Raw genomic sequence first — 26,512 nt, 5'->3', positions numbered from 1 at the left:
AAAACCTCCAAGTTATTTCACAGCCATTTTACACTGCACTTAAGTAACTTATAAGTCACCTATATGTCTAACCATCACTTAGTGAAGGTTAGGTGCAAGGTTACTAAGGGCCAGATGTAGGTACAAACCAATTTGCGTCTTGCAAATTGCGAGTCCTTCCGATTTGCAAATTGCAACTCGCAAACTGGTATGCAGAAAGGTGTCTCAGACACCTTCTGCGACTCGCTATGGGGTCGCAAAGACACACCTCTTGAATATTTATGAGGTGGGTCGCAGTTTGCGACCCCATAGCGAGTCTAGGCACTCACAGGGATGGTGGCCTGCTGGAGACAGCAGACCACCATGTCCGTGACTGCTTTTAAATAAAGCAGTTTTTTTTTTATCTTTGCAGCCCGTTTTCCTTAAAGGAAAATGAGCTGCAAAAAGAAAAAATACTGATGTTTCGGTTTTTTCAGAGTAGGCAGTGGTCCATAGGACCACTGCCTGCTCTGAAAAAATATTTTTGTGAGCATTCACAAAGGGGAAGGGGTCCCATGGGGACCCCTTCCCTTTTGCGAATGAGTTAGCATCCACTTCAAGTGGATGGTAACTGCGAGTTGGTTTGCGACCGCGTTCGCGGTCACAAAGCAACTCTACATCGTGATGCGGTCGCAAAAAGGAAGGGAACACCTCTTCCTATTTGCGAGTCGGAATCACATTTTGCGAGTCGGTACCGACTCGCAAAATGTGATTCTGCATCGCGTTCAGCCCTTTGCGCCTCGCAAACTGCGTTTTTAGCAGTTTGCGAGGCACAAAAGGCTTCCTACATCTGGCCCTAAGTGTGAGGACACCCTGGCCCTAGCCAAGGTGCCCCCACACTGTTCAGGGCAATTTCCCCGGACTTTGTGAGTGCGGGACACCATTACACGCGTGAACTATATATAGGTCAATACCTATGTGTAGCTTCACAATGGTAACTCCGAACATGGCCATGTAACATGTCTAAGATTGTGGAATTGTCCCCCCAAGCCAAATCTGGTATTGGGGTGCCAATCCCATGCATCCCTGGGACTCCAGCATAGACCCCGGGTACTGCCAAACCTCCCTTTGGAAATAGGTGTTAAGGGCAGGGGAGGAGTAGCCTCCCACAGCCTCTGGAAATGCTTTGAAGGGCACAGATGGTGCCCTCCTTGCATAAGCCAGTCTACACCGGTTCAGGGAGCCCCCTGCCCTTGCCCTTGCTCTGGTTTGAAAATTGGACAAAGGAAAGGGCAGTGACCACTCCCCTGTCCACCACCCCAGGGGTGGTGCCCAGAGCTCCTCCAGTGTGTCCCAGACCTCTGCCATCTTGAATACAGAGGTGTGAGGGCACAATGGAGACTTCTGAGTGGCCAGTGCCAGCAGGTGATGTCAGAGACCCCTCCTGATCGGCTCGTACCTGGTTAGGTAGCCAATCCTCCTGTAAAGGGCTATTTAGGGTCTCTCCTGTGGGTTCCTCTACAGATAACAAATGCAAGAGCTCACCAGAGTTCCTCTGCACTTCTCTTGTTGACTTCTGGAAAGGATCGACCGCTGACTGCTCCAGGACGCCTGCAAAACCGCAACAAAGTAGCAAGAAGACTACCAGCAACATTGTAGCGCCTAATGCTGCCGGCTTTCTCGACTGTTTCCTGGTGGTGCATGCTCTGAGGACTTTCTGCTTTCACCGTGCACTGGAAGCCAAGAAGAAATCTTGACAGAATCTTCCCCCTGCTACCGCAGGCACCAAACTTCTGCATCAAGGTCCTCTGGGTCCCCTCTCATCTTGACGAGCGTGGTCCCTGGAACACAGGAGCTGGATCCAAGTGACCCCGACAGTCCAGTGGTTATTCTGTCCAAATTTGGTGGAGGTAAGTCCTTGCCTCCCCACGCCAGACAGTAATCCTGTGTACTGCGTGATCTGCAGCTGCTCGGGCTTCTGTGCAATTTTGCAAGACTTCCTTCGTCCACAGCACAGCCCAGGTCCCCAGCACTCCGTCCTGCATTGCCCAACTCGCTGAGTTTCCCTCCGACTTCGTGGGACCCTCTTTTGTTGTGCTGAGTCGACCGCCATGCTCAGATTTCTTGAACGCCTGTTCAAGTGCTTCTGCGGGTGCTGCCTGCTTATGCGTAGGCTCTCTCTATTGCTGAGCGCCTCCTCCAAGGGGCGACATCCTGGTCCTTCTTGGGCCCTGGCAGCACCCATTATCTTCAACCAGGACTCTTGCAGCTAGCAAGGCTTGTTTGTGGTCTTTCTGCGTGGAAACAACTCTGTATCCTCCAGCACGCAGTGGGACATCTTCTGACCAAAGGAAAAGTTTCTGGCACCTTCCGTTGTTGCAGAATCTTCTGCTTCTTCCACCCGGAGGCAGCCCTTTTGCACCTTCATCCAGGGTTTAGTGGGCTCCTTCCCGCCCTGGACACTTGCGTGACTCTTGGACTTGGTCCCCTTCCTTTGCACGTCCTCAGGTCTGGGAATCCATCTTCAGTGCTTTGCAGCCAGTTGTTGTCTTTGCAGAATCCCCTATCTCAACTTTACTGTATTTCTGGGGTAGTAGGGTAATTTTACTCCTACTTTTCAGGGTCTTGGGTGGGGTATCTTGGACACCCTTAGTGTTTTCTTACACTCCCAGTGACCCTCTACACACTACACTAGGCCTGGGGTCCATTCGTGGTTCGCATTCCACTTTTGGAGTATATGGTTTGTGTTGACCCTAGGCCTGTTGTCTCCTATTGCATTCTGTTGTGTTCTACAGTGTTTGCCCTACTTTTCTAAGTGTTTTACTTACCTTATTTTGGTTTGTGTGTATATTTTGTGTATATTATTTACCTCCTAAGGGAGTATATCCTCTGAGATACTTTTGGCACATTGTCACTAAAATAAAGTACCTTTTATTTTTAGTAACTCAGAGTATTGTGTTTTCTTGTGATATAGTGCTATATGATATAAGTGGTATAGTAGGAGCTTTGCATGTCTCCTAGTTCAGCCTAAGCTGCTCTGCTATAGCTACCTCTATCAGCCTAAGCTGCTAGAACACTACTAACCTACTAACAAGGGATAACTGGACCTGGCACAAGGTGTAAGTAGCACAAGGTACCCACTATAAGCCAGGCCAGCCTCCTACACTCTTTTATCACTAGCATCAAATGTGCCCCCAATGGTTTCATGACACCAAGTAAGGTAACCTTTTTATCTTAAGCTTCTTGATTTCTAGTGCTTCTTTCTTATTCCCTGACTTGCTTATAGGCCCTCTATCTACCCCCCGTTCCTACCTTTCTCTTTGTCTTTGCCCAGGCCCTGCCTATTCTTACTGCCTCCCTCACCCATGTCCTTACCTACCCCCACATCTGTGACATACTTACCATTGCAGAGACTTTACCTCACCTGTGGACACCTTCACTGGACCCATGGCTGTACTCCGTTCTGTACCTGGCTCCAAGGTCAGCACCCATGCAGGTGCTTGTTTCCTCGTCATTGACCGTTGTGATCGAACCTCTCACTCCAAATCCAAAAACAGTGACTGTACCATGGCATTCCATTTCTCTGCAAGTCTCCTCACCTCAAACTCCTTGCAGGACTGCACCTCTTTTGTCTGCAACGCACTAGACAGGACATTGGCTGCCCCCTACCCCATGCTCCCCTTCATCTCACACCTCTCCTTCATCCAAGCTGTCCTCATCATAATTAGGCAGCATAAGGGGTCCTCCCGACTGGCCCCCATGGGGCCTGCATCCTCGCCCCTTATAACATCCATTAATCTGCTCCCTGTGGTATGACATACGACATCCAAGGAGACTGACCAAACCCCTTTGTACTACTCTGCCAATGACACCCTTCTGTCCGGTGCTGTGAGACAGCCAGAGGCCGTTCTGGACCTACCTGCCAGTGGGGCAGATGAGGCCATGCTAGACCTGCTGTCTCCCATGTTGAGCCCCCCTCACCGGCCCCTGGCGAACCATCCTGGGCCCAGCCATCTCTTCCCATCGGTGCCCAGGAGCTGCTCCTAGCTCTACTGAGTCGGGAAACTGGCGATTCTCTGAAGCCTGGTCCCCTGCTATCCCTGCGAATGGCCCCACTCTATTCCTGATTTCTGTGCTCCCTCCCTAAAACTTACACTCAGCCTATCTACCCCTCCATTGCCCCAGTCCTCCTCATCCAAACCTGAAAAATGCTGAACTGCTGCTCCTGTGGACCCCCATTTCCCTAAATCCCCTTTGCCACCCGGTTCTATGTCCTCACTCTTTGCCAACCCAGCTACCATCAATGCAGACGATAGGGGTCTGGGCTGTTAAAATCCCCCTCCCTTTCCTGCCCTGTCCTGACCACCCTGCATATTATCTAAAAAAGGCAGCATTCCTCATTCACCCCCATGTTTCCACCCTTTAAGTCTCTTGCTGGCCATTTTGACTGTAGTCCGGTCTGGGCCCTCTTTAACCACCCACATTTTTCAATGGCTGCTTCATCCCGTACCCACTGCCCTCCTTTTGATCTTGGCCCGCCTTCATTGTAACACCAGAAGACTTGCATCCCTTATACCATGCTTTTATACTAGCCTGTCTCTCCCCAAACCTCCTGCCTCAGAAGGGCCTTTAATAAGCTCTGCATGTTGCATTTCATCTGCCCCCCCCCTTTTGAAGGCTCTGATTCTCTTCCTGATAACTGTACTTCACATGCCCTGTTAATAAACATCCCCGCCTCCTTGCAGACCTTAGCCCGAGTCTCACACCCCTCTCCTGCCCCTCCTGGCCATGCTCTCAAACCCTGTGGATCACCTCTCCCTCACAGGCAGCTCCTCTGTTGCTGCCTGCTTGTGTTGTTGAATCCCTCTTGTGGCAGCAGCCTCAGGCTTTCTGTGCCGCTGGGCTGTTGTGCCTGTTTCACTCAGGCCACCAGTTGCTTCACCAGAGGCCATGCTCCATGTTGTTCGACCCTCCTTATTACTTCACACCGGGCTTAACAGGGCCTTAATCTTAATGGGGGCCATGACCGACGCGGACCTAACACCCCACCCTGCCCCCGACCTGTCCTTCCCCAACCACCCACACCATGCAGGGCTGCTCTCTTGGCTACCGAGCAAGTCCCGTGCACTCACCTGCTCCCGATCTCTTTCACACAATTTCCTTTGTGGCGCGCATGCCACCACAACGGTTGCGACTCTCATGGCCATCTGATGCGCAGGATGGGTAGCGCCAGCTGCAATATCCACAGAACCACCAAATTGAGGCACCCAGCTTCCCTGAGGAGCCTCATGGCCTCAGCTATGTTCGCTGTCACATCCAGGCCAACAGGTGAGCACAATGAATCGCTTTCAATTGAGACACCTATAGCTACTCAGAAATATCATTTACACTGATGTAATCCTTAAATTAAACATAACAAACAGAAAAACTACCTCCCTAACTCCAGTCGCTATGTCACTTGTAGCCAAAATTATGGAAGGGTGCCAAATCAACCCCTTTTGTTAATGCCTGGGCTATTTGAGCTACATCTGTAGCCCAATTTTGAAACGGCAGTCCTGACTGCACCACCCTCTCAAAAAGTATAAGGGGCAGACCTCCTTAAACTCGGCTGCCCAACAAATACCCCTTCTTATCTTTTTCAACGTGGATGATTGTGGTTCAGGCCCTGGTTATTACACTGGCTACAGAAATTCCCTTTATTTAGGTTGCCCGAAACATATCTTGAGAAGACTGCAGGTGGATCAATTTTTCTGCTTTTAAAGATACTGAAGTATCAGTTGTCCTGAGTTCTTTGGCTTCCTTGCATTGGTAACCAGTTAAACAGAATTAAATTCAAGTCTGTTAGTATTGCTCATCAAGCTTACTACAAAAAGGGAAGGGTCTTCGGTTGCTGCTTATCTGCTGCCTGCTACTATTACTGATTTCCTGGGCCAGATGAAAGATTTTCCAAGTTCGGAGTGAAGAAGAGAAACACATTAAACCATTCAACTTAAATTTACAGTGTAACCCACCTGGCCACGCATTAAATCTCAGAGGGGTGGGTGGTGCCCAGAAATCCTCCAGAGTGTCCCTGGGTTCTGCCATATTGTTTTCAGGATGGTCAGGGTACCCTGGGAGCATCTGAGTGGCCAGCGCCAGCAGGTGACGTCAGAGACCCCTCCTGATAGGTGCTTACCTGGTTAGGTGACCAATCCCCCTCTCAGGGCTATTTAGGGTGTCTCCTCTGGGTGTTTCTTCAGATTCAGTTTTGCAAGACGCCTGCCGGAATCCTCTGCACCCTCTGCTTCACCTTCTACCGTCAGATCAACCGCAGGACTGCTCCAGGAACTCTGCATCTGCAACAAAGTATCCAAGAAGGCTACTGCAACTCTATAACTTCAGCTTCTGCCAACAACTGCAACAGTTTCCAGGTTGTGCATGCTCTGAGGACTGCCTGTCTTTATCCTGCACCAGAAGGACCGAACAGATCTCTAGTTGAGTGACGGAGTCACATGCCTGCTTCAGCAGACACCTCTCTGTATCGACGACCGGTTCTTTGGGTCCCCTCTCCTGATGATGAGTGTGGATCCTGGAACACAGGTGGTGGACTGAAGTGACCCAGACTGTCCAAAGGTCCAGCTGTCCAAATTTGGTAGAGATAAGAGCTTGCCTCCCCGAACCAGACAGTACCCCTGTGTACCGCGAGGTTTGCAGCTCCTAGGGCTTCTGTGCGCTTCTCCAAGTTATCCGTCATGCACAGCCTAGCCCAGGTTCCCAACACTGTATCCTGCGACGCTCAGCTCCCTGAGTTGTTCTCCGGCGGCATGGGATCCCATTGTGTAGTGCTGCGACGAATGCCATTTGCAACTCCTTTGTCCCTGTGTCCTGGGACTCATGTGGGTGCTGCCTGGTGTTCTGAGGGTTCACTGAAGTGCTGAGAGCCCCCTCTGTCTCCTCAGTCTGAGTTGAGACCCCCAGGTCCTTCTGGGGCCCTGGTAGTGCCTTTTCCCACCAAATGTGTTTTTGCGTGAGCCAAAGGTTGTTGGCGGAATACAATGACGAAAACCAGCCTGCATTCTTCTGCTCGATGTGGGACATCTCTTGCACCAAGCAGGAACCCGCAGCTGTCTTCTCTGGTGCATTTCTGACTTTTTCTTCTAACCGGAGAATCCACTTTTGCACCTTCATCCAGGTTAGCAGGGGCTACTGTCCTTCCTGGACTCTTCAGCTGTTCTTGGACTTGGTCTCCTCTCTCTGCAGGTCTTCAGGTCCAGGAATCCATTGTTGATGTCTTGCTTGGTTTTTGCATAAGTCTTTATCACAACTTCAAGTGTGTTCTGAGGAAACTTGTTGTACTTTACTCCTGTTTTCCTGGGCTCTGGAGTGTGGGGTACTTTACTTACCTTTGTTGTTTTCTTACACTCCCAGTGTCCCTCTACACACTACTCTTGTCTAGGTGGGAAACCGACATTCACATTAACCTATGGTGATTTTCACTATTTGCACTATTTTATGACTATTTACCTACCTGTTTTTGGTTATTAGTGTATATATTGTGTAATTTACTTACATGGTTTTGGTTACTATTGTATATTTTGTGTATAATACTTACCTCCTAAGGGAGTACAGCTTCTAAGGTATTTTTGGCCTTGTGTCATTAAAATAAGTACCTTTATTTTTGGTAACACTGAGTATTGTCTTTCTTGTGTGTAAGTGCTGTCAACTACAGTGGTATTGCAAGAGCTTTGCATGTCTCCTAGTTCAGCCTTGGCTGCTCTGCCTACAGCTACCAGCCTGTCTTCTAGACACTGATTACATTTCACTAATAAGGGATAACTGGACCTGGTATAAGGTGTAAGTACCAGTGGTGGGAGAAGTGCTTGCAATTGCCTTATCACTCTGTCACTGATGCTTTCCACAGGAAAGTATACTCTGTACTTAGAGCTATACATAGATATACCAAGCAGTCTCACTTGCATTCTAAAAACTCTAAAATTTCTAAAAGTTAGATAAAGAAGGACTTTTTCTTTTTCCCAACTTTACCCTAACTTTTTATCACAATATCTTCCTCTGAGGCCACCCCTAGGGTTATCAAAACTACCTATGAGAACTTTAAATTTAAAAGTTTGAGGGGGCTTTGCTTAGAGAGAAGTCTAGGGATTGGGAAGGACCCTAACAAAGATTTCCTTTTGAACCTCCTTCTCCAAGATGACCAAGAACAGTCTGGTCACCAGGGAGAAGAGGAGTTGGGAGGAGATTCTAACCAGGTAGATTCAGGAGAGGGTCCTGAATATCTAGTGGATGGTCCTTCCACAGATCTTTCCACTAACAAAGCTCCTAGGCCCGTATTTATACTTTTTTTAGCGCCGCATTTGCGCCGCTTTTTGGCGCAAAACGGCGCAAACCTACAAAATACAATGGCATTTTGCAAGTTTGCGCCGTTTTTGCGTCAAAAAACGACGCAAATGCGGCGCAAAAAAAGTATAAATACGGGCCCTAGTGTAGCTGGTAGTGGGAAGGGGACACACTCGGGTAGGGCTCCCTTCACACCTGGAGGCCAGGTAGCTAGGGTTACACATGTTAGAGATAGATCAACCTCTGCTCACTCCCATGTCACTTCACTCTCAGAAGTGTCAAACACATCCAACCCTGAGGACAATTCCCTAGATAGGGAACTCAGAAAGCTGAGGTTGGAGGAGGCCAGACTGAAGCTGAAACAGCAACAGTTGGCCTTAGGTAAGGAATTCCTAGCTGTGGAAGGGGAAAGACAGGGGTTGGGGTTAATTCCCCATGGTGGCAGCAGCAACAGCAGTTTCAGAAGCTACAATGTCAGAGAACACTCATTTGATTCTAGAAACTTGCATGAAATTGTTCCCCCTTACAAGGAGGGGGATGACATCTACAAGTGCACTTGAGAGGGGTTGTAAAGTTCAGAGGGACCTGAGGTACAGTGGGCTGCTATTCTGTGGTTGTCCTTCTCTGGCAAGGGGAGAGATAGTCTCCTTACTGTCAGAGAAGATGATTCAGATAATTACAATATTTTGAAGACAGCACCCTTGGATGGATTTGGCTTAACCACTGAATAATATAGGATTAAGTTCAGAGAAACCAGAAAAGATTCTTCACAAGATTGAATAGACTTTGTGGACTGTTCATTGAAGGCCTTAGAAGGTTGGTTACATGGCAGCAAGGTGTCTGATTATGAGGGTCTGTATAATCTAACCCTGCGAGAGCATCTTCTTAACAATTGTGTGTCTGATTTGTTGCACCAGTATCTTGTGGACTCAGATCTGACCTCTCCCCAAGAATTGGGAAAGAAGGCAGACAAATGGGTCAGAACAAGGATGAGCAAAAAAGCTCATACAGGGGGTGACCAGGACAACAAGAAGAAGGATGGTACGTCATATGACAAGGCTGGGGACAAAGATAAAAAGTCAGGGCCATATTTATACTTTTCGACGCACAACTGCGCCAACGCAGTTGTGCGCCAAAAAATGTAACGCCGGCTAACGCCATTCTGAAGCGCCATGCGGGCGCCGTATTTATTCAATGACGTTAGCCGGCGTTAGCCGGCGGAGCTGCCTGGTGTGCGTAAAAAAAAATTTACTTACACCAGGCAGCGTCGGCGTAGGGGAATATGGAGGTTGGGCGTCAAAAAATGGGGCAAGTCAGGCTGAGGCAAGATTTTCGCCTCAACCCGAATTGCGCCGTTTTTTTTGACTCCCAACCCCCATTGAAATGACTCCTGTCTTAGCAAAGACAGGAGTCATGCCCCCTTGCCCAATGGCCATGCCCAGGGGACTTATGTCCCCTGGGCATGGTCATTGGGCATAGTGGCATGTAGGGGGGCACAAATCAGGCCCCCCTATGCCACAAAAAAAATAAAAAATAATAATACTTACCTGAACTTACCTTAAGTTCCCTGGGATGGGTCCCTCCATCCTTGGGTGTCCTCCTGGGGTGGGCAAGGGTGGCAGGGGGTGTCCCTGGGGGCATGGGAGGGTACCTCTGGGCTCCTTCCGAGCCCACAGGTCCCTTAACGCCTGCCCTGAGCAGGCGTTAAAAAATGACGCAAACGCGGCTGGACGTCATTTTTTTTGACCCGCCCACTCCCGGGCGTCATTTTTGCCCGGGAGAATAAATACGACGCACATGCCCCGGAGTCATTTTTTAGTAGGGAACGCCTACCTTGCATATCATTAACGCAAGGAAGGTGTCCACGCAAAAAAATGACGCAAACTCCAGGAACTTTGACGCTAGACGCGTCTAACGCCAGAGTATAAATATGGAGTTCGTTTTGCGTCGGATTTGCGTAAAAAAAAATGATGCAAATCCAGCGCAAACAGAGTATAAATATGGCCCTCAGAGTCTTCATCAGGCCCACAAAAATCATGTGGGGGTGGTAGGCACAAATCCTCTTCCAAACAACAGAAAACGCCTTGGTGTTATTTGTGTAAAAGCAAAGGCCAGTGGGCAAGTGACACCCCTTGTACCAAGAAGAATACCAAACCTCCCACCACCACAGCCCCCACTGCTTCCTCTAGTGCCCCTGGTAATAGCAGTAGTGGGAGAAAAACTCTGCTAATATCCAATCTAAGGGTGTAGCTTGGCTCACTTGTGGTATTGTAGTGGGGGATGGTCTATTTAGGGAGACCACTGAGGCTGTTTTAGTCTCTGAAGGTGGCATTGGCCTTGCCACCTTAGTTGCTTGTTCCCTTAATATGGATAAGTACAAGTAACTGCCCCTAATAAATGGTGTTCAGGCTGAGGCCTACAGGGACATAGGTGCCAGTGTCACTATGGTGATGGAAAAAACTGTTAGCCCCTGAGCATCACCTACTTGGTCATCAGTACCAAGTTACCGACACCCATAACAACACTGTTAGCCACCCTATGGCTGTTGTGAATCTCAACTGGAGGGTGGGGTGGTTACTGGTCCTGAAAAGGTTTTGGTATCCACTGACCTACCTGTAGAATGTCTACTGGGCAATGATTTGGAGACTTCTGCTTGGGCTGAAGTGGAGTTGGAAGCTCATGCAGCAATGATGGGCATTTCAAGGCACATCTTTGCTCTTACAGGGCTCAGGCCAAGAAGCAAAGAAGTCAAGGAAACTTGGATCATGGAACAATGGACCAAGTACTCCCAAAAACTAAGGGTAAAAAGGGAAAACCTTTGTCCTCTATCATTCCCTCTCCAGAAGATTCCCCTTTTGAAGAGGAGTTAACTTCTTGTGCAGAACCTACACCAGAGGAGCTTCAGGCTGACACAGCTGAACCTTTGGGTGCAGGGGGGCCTGCCAGGGAGAAAGTGAGTGTGGCACAGCAGACCTGTCCCACACTAGAGGGTATAAGACAGCAAGCTGACAAACAAGAAGCTGGGAATATCTGTGACTCACATAGAGTTTATTGGGATAACAATCCCCTTTATACTGAGGCAAGGGACCCCAAACCTGGTGCTGCCAGGAGACCGGTCATTCCCTCGCAGTATAGGGAATTCCTCCTAACTCTGGCACATGATATTCCCCTATCTAGACATCCGGGGCAAAGTAAGACTTAGGACAGACTGGTCCCTCACAAAAGAGTTCTCTCGCTCTTGTGTCACTTGCCAAGCTAGTGGCAAGACTGGTGGCACCCCAAAGGCCCCATTAATCCCACTGCCTGTTGTTGGGGCGCCCTTTGAAAGGGTAGGGGTTGACATTGTTGCCCCCCTTGACCCTCAATGCTTCTGGAAACAGATTAATCTGAGTGGTAGTGGACTATACCACAAGATATCCAGAAGCCATCCCCCTAAGGGCCACCACAGCTCCGGCAGTGGCAAAGGCCCTCCCGAGAATATTTTCCATGGTGGGCTTCCCTAAAGAGGTAGTATCAGAAACGGGTAGTAACTTCATGTCTGCAAACTTAAAAGCAATGTGGAAGGAATGTGGTGTAACCTATAAATTTACCACACCCTATCATCCACAGACAGATGGACTGGTCGAGAGATTTAACAAAACTCCCAAAGGCATGATCAAGGGACTCTCTGAAAAACTCAGAAGGAGATAGGATGTCCTCCTGCCATGCCTCCTTTTTGCCTACAGGGAGGTACCCAGAACAGAAGGGAGTGGGCTACAGCCCCTTTGAGCTACTTTTTGATCACCCTCTAAGGGGCCCACTTGCACTTGTCAAAGAGGAGTGGGAGCAACACTTGAGGCCCCCTAAACAAGACATTGTGGATAATGTGAATGGTCTAAGATCAAGAATGGCTGAGTACATGAAAAAGGCCACTAAAAACCTTCAGGCCAGCCAAGAGCTCCAAAAGCAATGGCATGACTATAAGGCTGTCCTGACTGAGTATTACCCAGGACAGAAGGTGTGGGTATTGGAGCCTGTGGCACCAAAGTACTCCAATACAAATGGAGTGGTCCACATCTCATATTGAAAAAGAAGGATGAGGTCACCTATCTGGTAGACCTAGGCACTCCAAGAAGTCCCCTAAGGGTACTTCATGTGAACCGCCTGAAACTCTACTATGATAGGGCAGACTTAACTGTACTCATGGCCACTGATGAGGGGCACAACGAAGAGAGTGACCCTCTCCCTGACCTCTTCTCCAACACTGCAGCTGATGGCTCAGTGGAGGGAGTTGTTCTTGCAGACTTCCTGACAGCAGAGCAAAAGGAGGACTGCAAGAACATCCTAGGCCAATTCTCTGAACTCTTTTCGCTTGCACCTGGTCAGACTACTTGGTGTGAGCATACTATTGATACTGGAGACAGTTTGCCTGTCAAAAGTAAGATTTATAGGCAGCCTGACCATGTCAGAGACTGTATTAAATCTGAGGTTCAGAAGATGTTGGACCTATTTGTAATTGAGCACTCAGACAGCCCCTGGGCCGGTCCAGTGGTGCTTGTCCCCACACCTCATAGTCAAAATGGAAAAAGGGAAACAAGGTTTTGTGTTGACTACAGATGGCTCAGTACAGTTACAAAACCAGATGCTCGTCCTATACCCAGGGCAGATGAGCTGATAGATACACTGGCATCTGCCAAATATCTGAGCATCTTTGGCTTGACCGCAGGGTATTAGCAGATTAAGCTATCAGAGGATGCTAAACCAAAAACTGCATTTTCAACCATTGGAGGGCATTATCAATTTACAGTTTAGCCCTTTATTCTGTATAATTCACCTGCCACTTTCCAAAGGCTGGTGAATACATTCCTCCAAGGTCTGGAAGCATTCAGTGCAGCATATCTAGACGATATTGCTGTATTTAGCTCCACCTGGGATGACCACCGGGTACACCTGTGGAAACTATTGGAGGCCCTGCAAAAGCCAGGCCTCACTATCAAGGCTTCAAAATGCTTCATAGGTTCATTAAGAACCATGGCTCCATCGTTGCCCCTCTTAATGACCTCACCTCTCAGAAAATGCCCAAGAAGGTATTATGGAAACCCAGCTGTCAAAAAGATTTTGAGGATCTTAAGCAGGCCATGTGTACTGCACCTGTCCTAAAGAGCCCAAATTACTCTAAAAAGTTAATTGTCCAGACCGACGCTTCTGAACTGGGAGTTGGGGCAGTGCTATCACAGCTAAACGTCAGCCATAGAGAGGGAGGCCTTTACTGTGGTCTGGGCCCTGAAGAAGCTGAGACCATATTTATTTGGGGCTCACTTCATAGTTCAGACAGACCACAAACCTCTCTTATGGTTAAAACAAATGAAAGGAGAAACCCTAAGTTGTTGAGGTGGTCCATTTCCCTACAGGGGATGGACTTCACAGTGGAACATAGACCTGGAAGTAACAACTCCAATGCAGATGGAATATCCAGATATTTCCACTTAGACAATGAAGACTCATGTGAGCAATGTAAGCCTTATTGTCCCTCGTTTGGGGGTGTAGGAAAGTACCATCTTTCTCGGCATGTTACCACCAATTTCTGCCTGATTGTCAGTGTGTTTTGACTGTGTCACTGGGATCCTGCTAGTCAGGACCCCAGGGCTTATGGTTTGTGGCCTACATGTCAGTATGTTTCACTGTGCTTATGCTCTCTCTGTTTCCAAATTAGTCACTATAGTTTAGTGACTACATATTTCACTCCAGATTGGCATACTGGAGCCCCCTTATAAGTCCCTAGTATATGGTATCTAGGAACCCAGGGCATTGGGGTTCCTGGAGAACCTTATTGTAGGAAAGTACCATCTTGCCTGGCATGTTACCCCCATATTTCACTGTATATATGTTGTTTTAGTGCATGTGTCACTGGGACCCTGCCAGCCAGGGCCCCAGTGCTCATAAGTGTGCCCTGTATGTGTTCCCTGTGTGATGACTAACTGTCTCACTGAGGTTCTGCTAACCAGAGCCTCAGTGGTTATGCTCTCTCTGCTTTCCAAGTTGTCACTAACAGGCTAGTGACCAATTTCACCAATTCACATTGGCATACTGGGACACCCTTATAATTCCCTAGTATATGGTACTGAGGTACCCAGGGTATTGGGGTTCCAGGAGATCCCTATGGGCTGCAGCATTTCTCTTGCCACCCATAGGGAGCTCTGACAATTCTTACACAGGCCTGCCCTTGCAGCCTGAGTGAAATAACGTCCACGTTATTTCAAAGCCATTTACCACTGCACTTAAGTAACTTATAAGTCACCTATATGTCTAACCTTCACCTGGTAAAGGTTGGGTGCTAAGTTACTTAGTGTGTGGGCACCCTGGCACTAGCCAAGGTGCCCCCATATCGTTCAGGGCAAATTCCCCGGGCTTTGTGAGTGCGGGGACACCATTACGCGCGTGCACTATACATATGTCACGACATATGTATAGCGTCACAATGGTAACTCCGAACATGGCCATGTAACATGTCTAAGATCATGGAATTGTCACCCCAATGCCATTCTGGCATTGGGGAGACAATTCCATGATCCCCCGAGTCTCTAGCACAGACCCGGGTACTGCCAAACTACCTTTCCCAGGGTTTCACTGCAGCTGCTGCTGCTGCCAACCCCTTAGACAGGTTTCTGCCCTCCTGGGGTCCAGCCAGGCTTGGCCCAGGAAGGCAGAACAAAGGACTTCCTCAGAGAGAGGGTGTTACACCCTCTCCCTTTGGAAAAAGGTGTTAGGGCTGGGGAGGAGTAGCCTCCCCCAGCCTCTGGAAATGCTTTCATGGGCACAGATGGTGCCCATTTCTGCATAAGCCAGTCTACACCGGTTCAGGGATCCCCCAGCCCTGCTCTGGCGCGAAACTGGACAAAGGAAAGGGGAGTGACCACTCCCCTGACCTGCACCTCCCCTGGGAGGTGCCCAGAGCTCCTCCAGTGTGCTCCAGACCTCTGCCATCTTGGAAACAGAGGTGCTGCTGGCACACTGGACTGCTCTGAGTGGCCAGTGCCAGCAGGTGACGTCGGAGACTCCTTCTGATAGGCTCCTACAGGTGTTGCTAGCCTATCCTCTCTCCTAAGTAGCTAAACCTCCTTTTCTGGCTATTTAGGGTCTCTGCTTTGGGGAATTCTTTAGATAATGAATGCAAGAGCTAATCAGAGTTCCTCTGCATCTCTCTCTTTACCTTCTGCCAAGGAATCGACCGCTGACTGCTCTGGAAGCCTGCAAAACTGCAACAAAGTAGCAAAGACGACTACTGCGACCTTGCAACGCTGGTCCGGCCGCCTTCTCGACTGTTTTCCTAATGGTGCATGCTGTGGGGGTAGTCTGCCTCCTCTCTGCACTAGAAGCTCCGAAGAAATCTCCCGTGGTTCGACGGAATCTTCCCCCTGCAACCGCAGGCACCAAAGAACTGCATCACCGGTCCTCTGGGTCTCCTCTCAGCACGACAAGCGAGGTCCCTTGAACTCAGCAACTCTGTCCAAGTGACTCCCACAGTCCAGTGACTCTTCAGTCCAAGTTTGGTGGAGTTAAGTCCTTGCCTCCCCACGCTAGACTGCAGTGCTGGGAACTGTGTGTTTTGCAGCTACTCCGGCTCCTGTGCACTCTTCCATGATTTCCTTTGTGCACAGCCAAGCCTGGGTCCCCGGCACTCTAACCTGCAGTGCATGACCCCCTGAGTTGTCCTCCGGCGTCGTGGGACCTTCTTTTGTGACTTTGGGTGAGCTCCGGTTCACTCCACTTCGTAGTGCCTGTTCCGGCACTTCTGTGGGTGCTGCTTGCTTCTGAGTGGGCTCTTTGTCTTGCTGGACGCCCCCTCTGTCTCCTCACGCAATTGGCGACATCCTGGTCCCTCCTGGGCCACAGCAGCATCCAAAAACCCTAACCGCGACCCTTGCAGCCTGCAAGGCTTGTTTGCGGTCGTTCTGCACGGAAACACCTCTGCACAACTCTTTACGACGTGGGACAACCATCCCCCAAAGGGGAAGATTCTAGCCCTCGTCGTTCTTGCAGAATCCACAGCTTCTACCCTCCAGTGGCAGCTTCTTTGCACCCACAGCTGGCATTTCCTGGGCATCTGCCCACTCTCGACTTGATCGTGACTCTTGGACTTGGTCCCCTTGTTCCACAGGTACTCTCGTCAGGAAATCCATTGTTGTTGCATTGCTGGTGTTGGTCTTCCTTGCAGAATTCTGTGCTCTTTGGGGAACTTAGGTGCACTTTGCACCCACTTTTCAGGGTTTTGGGGTGGGCTATTTTTCTAACCCTCACTGTTTTCTTACAGTCCCAGCGACCCTCTACAAGGTCACATAGGTTTGGGGTCCATTCGTGGTTCGCATTCCACTTCTAGAGTATATGGTTTGTTTTGCCCCTATCCCTATGTGCCCCCATTGCATTCTATTGTGACTATACATTGTTTGCACTGTTTTCTATTGCTATTACTGCATATTTTGGTATTGTGTACATATATCTTGTGTATATTTGCTATCCTCATACTGAGGGTACTCACTGAGATACTTTGGCATATTGTCATAAAAATAAAGTACCTTTATTTTTAGTATATCTGTGTATTGTGTTTTCTTATGATATTGTGCAAGTGACACTAGTGGTACTTTAGGAGCTTCACTCGTCTCCTAGTTCAGCCTAAGCTGCTCTGCTAAGCTACCTTTTCTATCAGCCTAAGCTGCTAGACACCCCTCTACACTAATAAGGGATACCTGGGCCTGGTGCAAGGTGTAAGTACCCCTTGGTACCCACTACAAGTCAGACCAGCCTCCTACACTCTGTCTCTGAATGTGGAGCAAATTTGTCAAGATAAAAACAAGATTTAAAGGTATTTTTAGTGCTCATTCACTTTGTGAGTGAGCAGAACACCTGTTATTTTTCAGCTTGCCAGAACAGGGTGTAGGCCCTAAAAAGGCCCGTAAAATAGGTCATCCTAAAGAAATCTCACTTGCCATACCAAGTGTGCGAGTATATTTTTCAAGGCCTGAACTAGATAGCACCAAACACACAGGAGGTACATAAGAGCCACCAGGAGCTGGCCCTTAGAGTACTACAGAGCGACACTAGACAGTTCATTGTTTCTGACATTTCTTGGTTTCTGTTGCACATATGGAGACTCAGACAGAAACTGTTGTCCTGCTGAGGGACTGGGATTTTTATTTTGCCCACCTCCCTCTCTTATTGTTTTGTTTTTACAAGTCATATAATTTTAAATATGATTATTGTACATTTCTTGACCTTTAATTGCTGATAATTTTATGAAATGAGAATTATTGTACAGTATATTTATTGTTTTCTAATTTTCTATTGTAATTGAACTATGCACTCTCATGGCCATGGAGCCGACATAAAAATGAACTGACAGACTTATATATGTGTATATATCTTTATTCCCACAACTCCTTGTCGCAAATATTGTGTACCACTTGCCAAAATTGCAATAGTTGAAATGTAACATAATATATATTATTATATAATTTCCAACAGGATCAGGTGGTAGCTCTTTTAATAGAAACCTTTCTCAATTGACTGCACACCTCATCCTGCGTTTCAATATGTATGTCACCAATGTTATTTACCTATAGGAATCTCAAGGCCGAAAATTGTTTAGAAGTGCTGTTGATTACTGTGCTGTATGTGTATATTTCTTTTGGTCAATTGTGCTATTAAAAGTCTATTCTTTGTTAGTGTGTCTTCTGGTACTTCAGTAGGCTTTGGCAGGCTTTTTTTCACCTACTGCATATTCCAACAGTAGAAATCTATAATATTGTGAATGTTCCATTCTAAATTCTAATTGTTGATTAAAAGTTTTCATTCCGGTTTTATCTCATACATCCATGATTTGGAGATCTCAATGGTGCCCATGAAGATTAGTTCTAGTTGGGTCCCTGCCCGCAAAGGGATAATTTGTATCAATGTTTTGAACAATCTGAGATCACAACTGGCCATATTCCAAGTGTTATTTACTATATGTGTTGCTACAGGCAAGATCACAGTTTTCCACCATACAATACATGCAAGAATCCCTTCACTCTTGTTACCTATCAGTCTATTCTTAATGGCGCCTTATTGTGAGGAGGGAATGCACAGCTGTTTCCATACATCCGGTGAACCACTTCAGAGTACTTTGTATTGTCTGGTAGCACAATCCCCCAATCAAATGTGTTTTTGTGAAAAGTAGATAGTGAGGTTCTGTGTGTTGCTCCTTACCATAATAGGGATCTTGCAAGGTCCAGTATTTATCTTATAAAATTCTATTGGGAACCCACTGGGTCTCACCTATTATTTCTTTTTCAATTTCTTCCAGCATACTATTCCCCTGTAATTCTCTAAGGAATGCATTCAATGTAATTCAAGCCTGGAGTCAGCTTCCTGTTTCAAAACTTTAAAATTTGAGATCAAGCTCGCTACCTCCTTGTTGCCATCCTGTAATCTTGTTTGATCATATTTAAAAGTAGTTTGCAAACAATGCATCCACTGCGATGATATTTGTGTTTGACCACTGACTCCACTTTGCACTTAGCCTAGCAGCACACTTTCACATTGGTGACCATCAGCTTAATTTTGATTCTTGACTTCATTTTATGCTTAACTTAGCGTTAGCCACTGCCATGTTAGAGGTGCGCCGTTAGAAGTGCAGAAGCTGCAAGTATTTTTCCGTGCCCATGTTATGCAGTGTGTTTTTTGCTAATGTTTTCACTCTACATGTCTGTGTTTTCTTTCTCATCAAGGGCTAGGACATAACATGGGGAAGTCAAAGAGAATAGGATGTACTAGGATGATGTTTATGGTACTGCAGGGAACGGTTTGGTTTAGGAGATGCACCTTGGGATCTTGGCCAGTTCCAACGTGTTCCTTTCAAAACTGACCTGAAGTGGCCAGCATTTTTTAACAACAACTTATGGAGTGGGAGAGGTTTTCTAGAATTCTCCTCTCTGGCTTTTTTAAGGTATATAAGAGACCGAGAGCAAATTGACCATAAGGTGGATTGAACTCTGGCGGAACAGGGATGTCTGTGTCTGTCACAAGTGCCCGTGAGGGTAGTTTTGTCACTCTTTTCACGCTCAACCAGGTTCAAGGGCCTGTTGCTGGCAGAAGGAATCAAGCGAATTCAACTGTGCCCCATGGTGATGCATTTTTAATTATTGTTATTTGCTTTGCATTGTGCGTGAATATATACATATATATATAAATAAATATATGTATATGTGCTGTTTATAGACTGAAGCAGAGTATTCTTTGTACATGTTTTCATTTTGTTGCCGTGAATCTTTTTAAATGTGCACTTTAAGTTGCACACTTTTGACCTTTCCTTGGGTGCCTCACGGAGTGGTTAATAAATGTATTTCTTAGACTAAGAGTTGCATACCAGAAATTTCTTTCAGTGTGTGTGTGTTTCATCTCGTTCCGTAGTGAAGCAAACACTTTGGCAGAGTTGGCAGTCTAAGGAAGTTTAAAGGTTGAAAGTGTACACTTTAAAAGTGAAAATATGGTTGTTAAAAAGTCAAAAGCAGCCACTGCGTCTAAAAATGTGTGTGAACAGGGTGTTTATCAGATCCCTGGATGGATCCGAGAGCCTTATAACATGTTAGCTAATGAGTTTTCTCATTTATCCGAATTGTCAGAATGTTGGGATGAATGTTTTGATGAAGCAGAACCACATAATATTTTATCTTGTTTGAAAAAAGTACCTGTTGAAGGGAAGGATGATATTTCAGTTCTTGGCAGACAGGGATGGACAGTTTTGTCTGCTTACAGTAATTTTTCAAACTCTAGTAATGAAGAGGTTAAAAAAGGTGGGGGCCTCTGTGAGCCAGAGGAGCAGAATGTGGTTTGTGCACAGCCAATATTTAGACGAAAATTGCAGCACACACCACTGAATGTGGCAGGAATTGAAATGCATTCCTTAGAAAATTACACCCAGCAAGAAGTCAATGATATTATAGACAGATTTAAGCAGCGGGCTGGGGAAACAGTACTCACCTGGATGGTACGTTTATTCGATTCTGGAGCCTCGGGGGTAATGCTTGATGTAGGAAACTCTCCTAAATTCTGCACTCTTAGCTCAGACCCGCTTACACAAGAACAGTTTAGAATCTTTCAGGGTCCACAACAAATGACCCTGCTGCAGTTAGCCTCTGAGGGGTGTAACCATATGTACCCTACAGAATCAGATTGGCCACCTTATGATAAACCCTGGTACACCTTAAGAGATGCAATGCGCAGACTTAAAGCAGAAAGAATGAAGACAGCTATTTTCCTGAATAATGCACACAATCTGTTAGATGGACCGCTGGCTGTTTCAGTGTGCAATAGAATTATTTGCCTTGCTCCGCCAGCCTATAAACAAGTAATCATGACTCTGAATTATCCAGACAGGGCAGTCACTGAAGGATGTACTTGAGGCTGTCTGAGAGTTAGGTGATTTAGGGCAATGGGATAAACCAGAAAGAGCTTCACGCTCTGAGGGTCAAACAGATTAACAGAGTGTCCATGAGAGATATTTTTATGGCATTACTAAAGAATGGTGTCAGCAAAGAGCAGATTGATGGGATAGATACCAAAAGCTTGTGGGAGATGTACTGTAAAAGAGGTATGGATCAGAAGGAAGGTAGCAGAAAGGTAAACAAGCATGATAATAAATGTTGAACTCCGAGGCAGTCACAATTACCAGAGGAAGGAAATGAAGAGGAGAAAAATGTTTCCTCATGAGAGAAAGAGGAAGATCTGGACAGTGACTGGTTAACGTTCGAAAACAGAGGTGGAGGCGAGCCTGCTAGCAAATATGAAAGCATATATCCAGACCTCACTTGGGAAAAAGTTGACAGGTTTAAATCAGACTAGGAAACTGGCCAAGCTCCGGTACAAAGTTGGGCTCATAAAGATAACAGACCCCATGTTGATTTGGAAATACAGTGGAGACACAAAAATGTGCAAAAAGTTCGAGCATTAGTGGATACTGGAGTAGAGGCCTCTCTAATTTATGGAAATCCTCGGAAATTTAATGGGCAGCAGTACACCATCACAGGGCTGGGGGGGAGCAGACCCCGACGTGCAAACTACAGTTCAAGTAAAATAGGAAGAACACCAAAAAGAAAATATACTGTTTTAATTGTGCCCCTTTTGGAGTACAAACTAACTGGGAATTGACATTTTAAAAGGAATTACTTCGTATTTGGATGATGGTTGTTATTAGTTTGGGTCAAAAAGATACATTTCAGTGGCAGGCATGAGACTGGGTCATCTAAAGATACCCCATTGAAGGTAACCCCGGCAACCAAGGTAATTAGTTTGGAACAGTACTGCATTCTAGGAGGGCACGAGGAAATACGTGAAACCATAAAAGACATGATTGAGGCTGGTGTGATAGTTCCAACTACCACTGAATGGAACAATCCCTTATGGCCTGTGCGTAAACCTGACGGGCTCTATAGAATGATGGTCAATTACCGCAAGCTGAATAAACATACATCCCATTTGACAGCCACAGTCCCAGGCACCATCACATTGATTGAACGAATACAAAAACATAAAGGGGCACGGTATGCTGCTATTGACATAGCCAATGCGTTCTTTTCTATACCATTGACCACAGAAAGTCAAGATCAATTTAGGTTTTAATGTAATGGCAGACACCTCCGGATGCTATCTTTGCCAATGGTATACATACATTGCCCTACCATCTATCACCGGCTGGTGGCAGAACACCTGGATGAAGTATCTAGCATTCCAGGTGCGCAATTGACCCATTATGTTGATGATTCAGAGAGAGGCAGTAGAACAGGTGCAGACTCAGTTGGAGCGGGAGGTAGAACTCTTGCAGAGTAAAGGGTGGATGATTAATTCAGACAAGACACAAGGACCCTCTCAAAATGTGAAGTTTTTAGGGATTCAGTGGAATCAGGGACACAGAGAGGTGTTCCCACGAGCAAAACAAAAGATTCTTGAGTTTGCCGATCCCCACACTAAGCAAGAGACACAGCAATTCACTGGATTATTTGGTTTTTGGAGACAGCATATCCCTCATTTGAGTCAGATCTTGGTCCCTTTTTACAAAGTGACAAGAAAGAAACATGAGTTTGAATGGGGCGAGCAGCAGCAGTGTGCTTTTGATTTGTCAAAGAAGCAATTAAACAGACGTTAGACTTGTGACCAGTGCAGGAAGGAGACACACAGTTACATACAACTGTTCAGGGACAATATGCAAATTGGAGTATGTGGCAAAAACAAGGAAGGATGAGGGTGCCCCTGGGGTTCTGGACTAGGAAACTACCTGACTACGGGGAGCGTTATACTCCCTTTGAAAAACAGCTTTTGGCTTGTTATTAGGCTCTAGTGGATACTGAGCAAATAACATTAGATCATAATGTAATTCTGAGAACTTAGATTCCACTAATGCAGTGGGTGATGAGTTCACCCAAATCTCATCGTATAGAATACGCACAAGAAGCTAGTATCATATGCCTGTTGCTGGCAGAAGGGATGAAGCGAATTCAACTGTGCTCCATGGTAAGGCATTTTTAATTCTTGTTATTTGCTTTGCATTGTGCATGAATATATACATATCTATATATGTGCTTGTGTGTGTGGGTGCTGTTTATAGATTGAAGCAGAGTATTCTTTGTATATGTTTTTATTTAGTTGCTGTGACTTTCAGTTGTACACTTTTGACCTTTTTTTGCAAGCCTCACGGAGTGGGTTAATAAATGTATTTCTTTGACTAAGAGTTGCATGCCGGAAATTCCTTTCAGTGTGTGTGTGTTTCATTTCAGTCCGTAGTGAAGCAAAACATCCACCTAAACGCCTCCTATGTTTGGAGCATATGCGTTCCCTCGTGTCACATGCCTTCATCACGTTTAATTAACCAGAGTGTCAATCTGCCTGTGTTATTACCTACATAATACAGTGTTTTCTGATGCTGATAATATGTGCCTGCACTTCATTAGCCATCAGGTTTTTGCATTCCTGCCTTTTTGTTCTTAATTGTCCTTCTAGTTGTAGTCTTGAAAGAGAAGACCAAACCTTTACATCCTTCGAAGACTTAGGGGGTTATTCTAACTTTGGAGGAGGTGTTAATCCGTCCCAAAAGTGACGGAAAAGTGACGGATTTACCACCAGCCGTATTACGAGCCCATTATATCCTATGGAACTCGTAATACGGCTGGTGGTATATCCGTCACTTTACCGTCACTTTTGGGACGGATTAACACTCCTCCAAAGTTAGAATAACCCCCTTAACCTTAGATAATATAGGGGGTCATTACAACATTGGCGGTATAAGGTGCTTACCGCCGTGCAGAAGACCGCCAATACACCGCCGCGGCCGCGGTAGACCGCCACAGCAATTATGACACACATCACGGAATCCGCCGAAATTCAGATACCCACACAACACCGCCACACCAAAGGTCAGCGATAAACATGCGGAAACAAATCCTCCACCTCCACGCCAACAGAAACACGCCCATGCTATTACGACCTACGAATCCACTCGGCGGTCATTCAACCGCGGTATTCCATTGGCGGTACACATCGCTGCTCTCAAAATACACACACAGTTCCAAAACACCACCACATTGGACAATTCCAAATATACACACCTGATACACATACACACACCACTCCCACACACCCAACACAATATAAAATACACACCCACATCACCCACAAACCCCTACAACAAGAAATTCTGAGAGAAGGCGAGAGAGAGAGCACAGCTATTGACAACCCCATCACACAGAGGCACACAACACCATCACCCACACAACATCCATGCACAAAACACCACATACCACTACACTCACCACACTCATCACCACATACACCACCCCACACTCACACACACCACCCCATGTCACGCCAAAGACACCCCCGCTACTCCGAGGAGGAGCTCAGGGTCATGGTGGAGGAAATCGTCCAGGTAGAGCCACAGCTATTTGGATCACAGGTACAGCACACATCAATAGCCAGGAAGATGGAGTTATGGCGCAGAATAGTGGACAGGGTGAACGCCGTGGGACAGCACCCAAGAAATAGGGAGGACATCAGGAAGAGGTGGAACGACCTACGGGGGAAGGTGCGTTCCACGGTCTCCAGGCACAACATCGCGGTGCAGCGGACTGGCGGCGGACCCCCACAACTAACAACATGGGAGGAGCAAGTCTTGACCATCTTGCATCCTGAGGGCCTCAGAGGAGTCGGTGGAGGATGGGACACTGGTAAGTCAAATCTTAACTATCACATCCCCCACCCTACCTGCATGCTATCACACACCCCCACCCTCACACCCTCACCTATCACCCCAAATCCTTACTAATCTACCCAAAACACAAACCACCCATCCCAACACCAAGCCCTGCATGACACAACTAAGCATGGTCACCCCTCACTAAAGCATGCTCACTGCACATACCCAGAACACCCCCCCAACCATCATCACACAAGCCCCCACACAGGAATGCCTGCACTGGGGTTCACGCACACCCACCCATTGCACACCATCAAACACACACATGCAATAATCATGTACTTATACCCCTGCAGGAACCCGAAGGTCCGTCACCACACCAGAGGGTCCAGACAACACCACTCCTCCCCCAGAAGAGTCCCACAGTGACGACAGCAGCTCTGCCCTACTGGATCTTGATGACCAGCCCGGACCATCGTGGGCCTCAGGACAGTCGGCTCCCCTTGCCCAGCCACAGCCCAACACCGAGCTTCCACTCTCTGGTAACACCAGCACAGCACCCACCCTGCGGGCCCAAACCTCCCTACCCAGGACAGGTCAATCAGCGGTGTGTCCACCACTACAGGGCACCCAGGCTAACCCACCACCCCAACAACAACAGGGACCTGGGGGCAGTGGTAGTGGGCACACGGTCCAGGGGACGGAGGCACAGGAACACCGGGGAACTGGGAGGGCTGCTGTGCGACAGAGGGAGGACAGGCCAAGGGAACCAACTCTCCACGAGGTCCTCTCCTCCATCATGGGAGCCTACCATCACTCCCAGGAGACGATGGCGACGGTCCTGGACAAGTTGCAAGTACTTATCCCACCGCTGCACAACCAATGTAGGAGGCTGGACTGGCTTGTAGGGAGTACCAAGGGGTACTTACACCTTGCACCAGGCCCAGGTATCCCTTATTAGTGTAGAGGGGTGTCTAGCAGCTTAGGCTGATAGAAAAGGTAGCTTAGCAGAGCAGCTTAGGCTGAACTAGGAGACGAGTGAAGCTCCTACAGTACCACTAGTGTCACATGCACAATATCATAAGAAAACACAATACACAGATATACTAAAAATAAAGGTACTTTATTTTTATGACAATATGCCAAAGTATCTCAGTGAGTACCCTCAGTATGAGGATAGCAAATATACACAAGATATATGTACACAATACCAAAATATGCAGTAATAGCAATAGACAACAGTGCAAACAATGTATAGTCACAATAGAATGCAATGGGGGCACATAGGGATAGGGGCAACACAAACCATATACTCTAGAAGTGAAATGCGAACCACGAATGGACCCCAAACCTATGTGACCTTGTAGAGGGTCGCTGGGACTGTAAGAAAACAGTGAGGGTTAGAAAAATAGCCCACCCCAAGACCCCGAAAAGTGAGTGCAAAGTGCACCTAAGTTCCCCAAAGAGCACAGAAGTCGTGATAGGGGAATTCTGCAGGAAAGACCAACACCAGCAATGCAACACGATGGATTTCCAGACGAGAGTACCTGTGGAACAAGGGGACCAAGTCCAAAAGTCACGATCAAGTCGGGAGTGGGCAGATGCCCAGGAAATGCCAGCTGTGGGTGCAAAGAAGCTGCCACCGGATGGTAGAAGCTGTGGATTCTGCAAGAACGACAAGGGCTCGAAACTTCCCCTTTGGGGATGGATGTCCCACGTCGTGAAGAGTCGTGCAGAGGTGTTTCCGTGCAGAAAGACCGCCAACAAGCCTTGCTAGCTGCAAAGGTCGCGGTTAGAGTTTTTGGATGCTGCTGTGGCCCAGGAGGGACCAGGATATCGCCAATTGCGTGAGGAGACAGAGGGGGCGTCCAGCAAGACAAAGAGCCCACTCAGAAGCAAGCAGCACCCACAGAAGTGCCAGAACAGGCACTACAAAGTGAAGTGAACCGAAGCTCACCGGAAGTCACAAAGGAGAGTCCCACGACGCCGGAGGACAACTCAGGAGGTTGTGCACTGCAGGCT

This window comes from Pleurodeles waltl, chromosome 4_2, assembly GCF_031143425.1.
Source record: "Pleurodeles waltl isolate 20211129_DDA chromosome 4_2, aPleWal1.hap1.20221129, whole genome shotgun sequence".
Classification (NCBI taxonomy): domain Eukaryota; kingdom Metazoa; phylum Chordata; class Amphibia; order Caudata; family Salamandridae; genus Pleurodeles; species Pleurodeles waltl.
The sequence above is the reverse complement of the archived record's forward strand: the minus strand, read 5'-3'. Positions refer to the sequence as shown.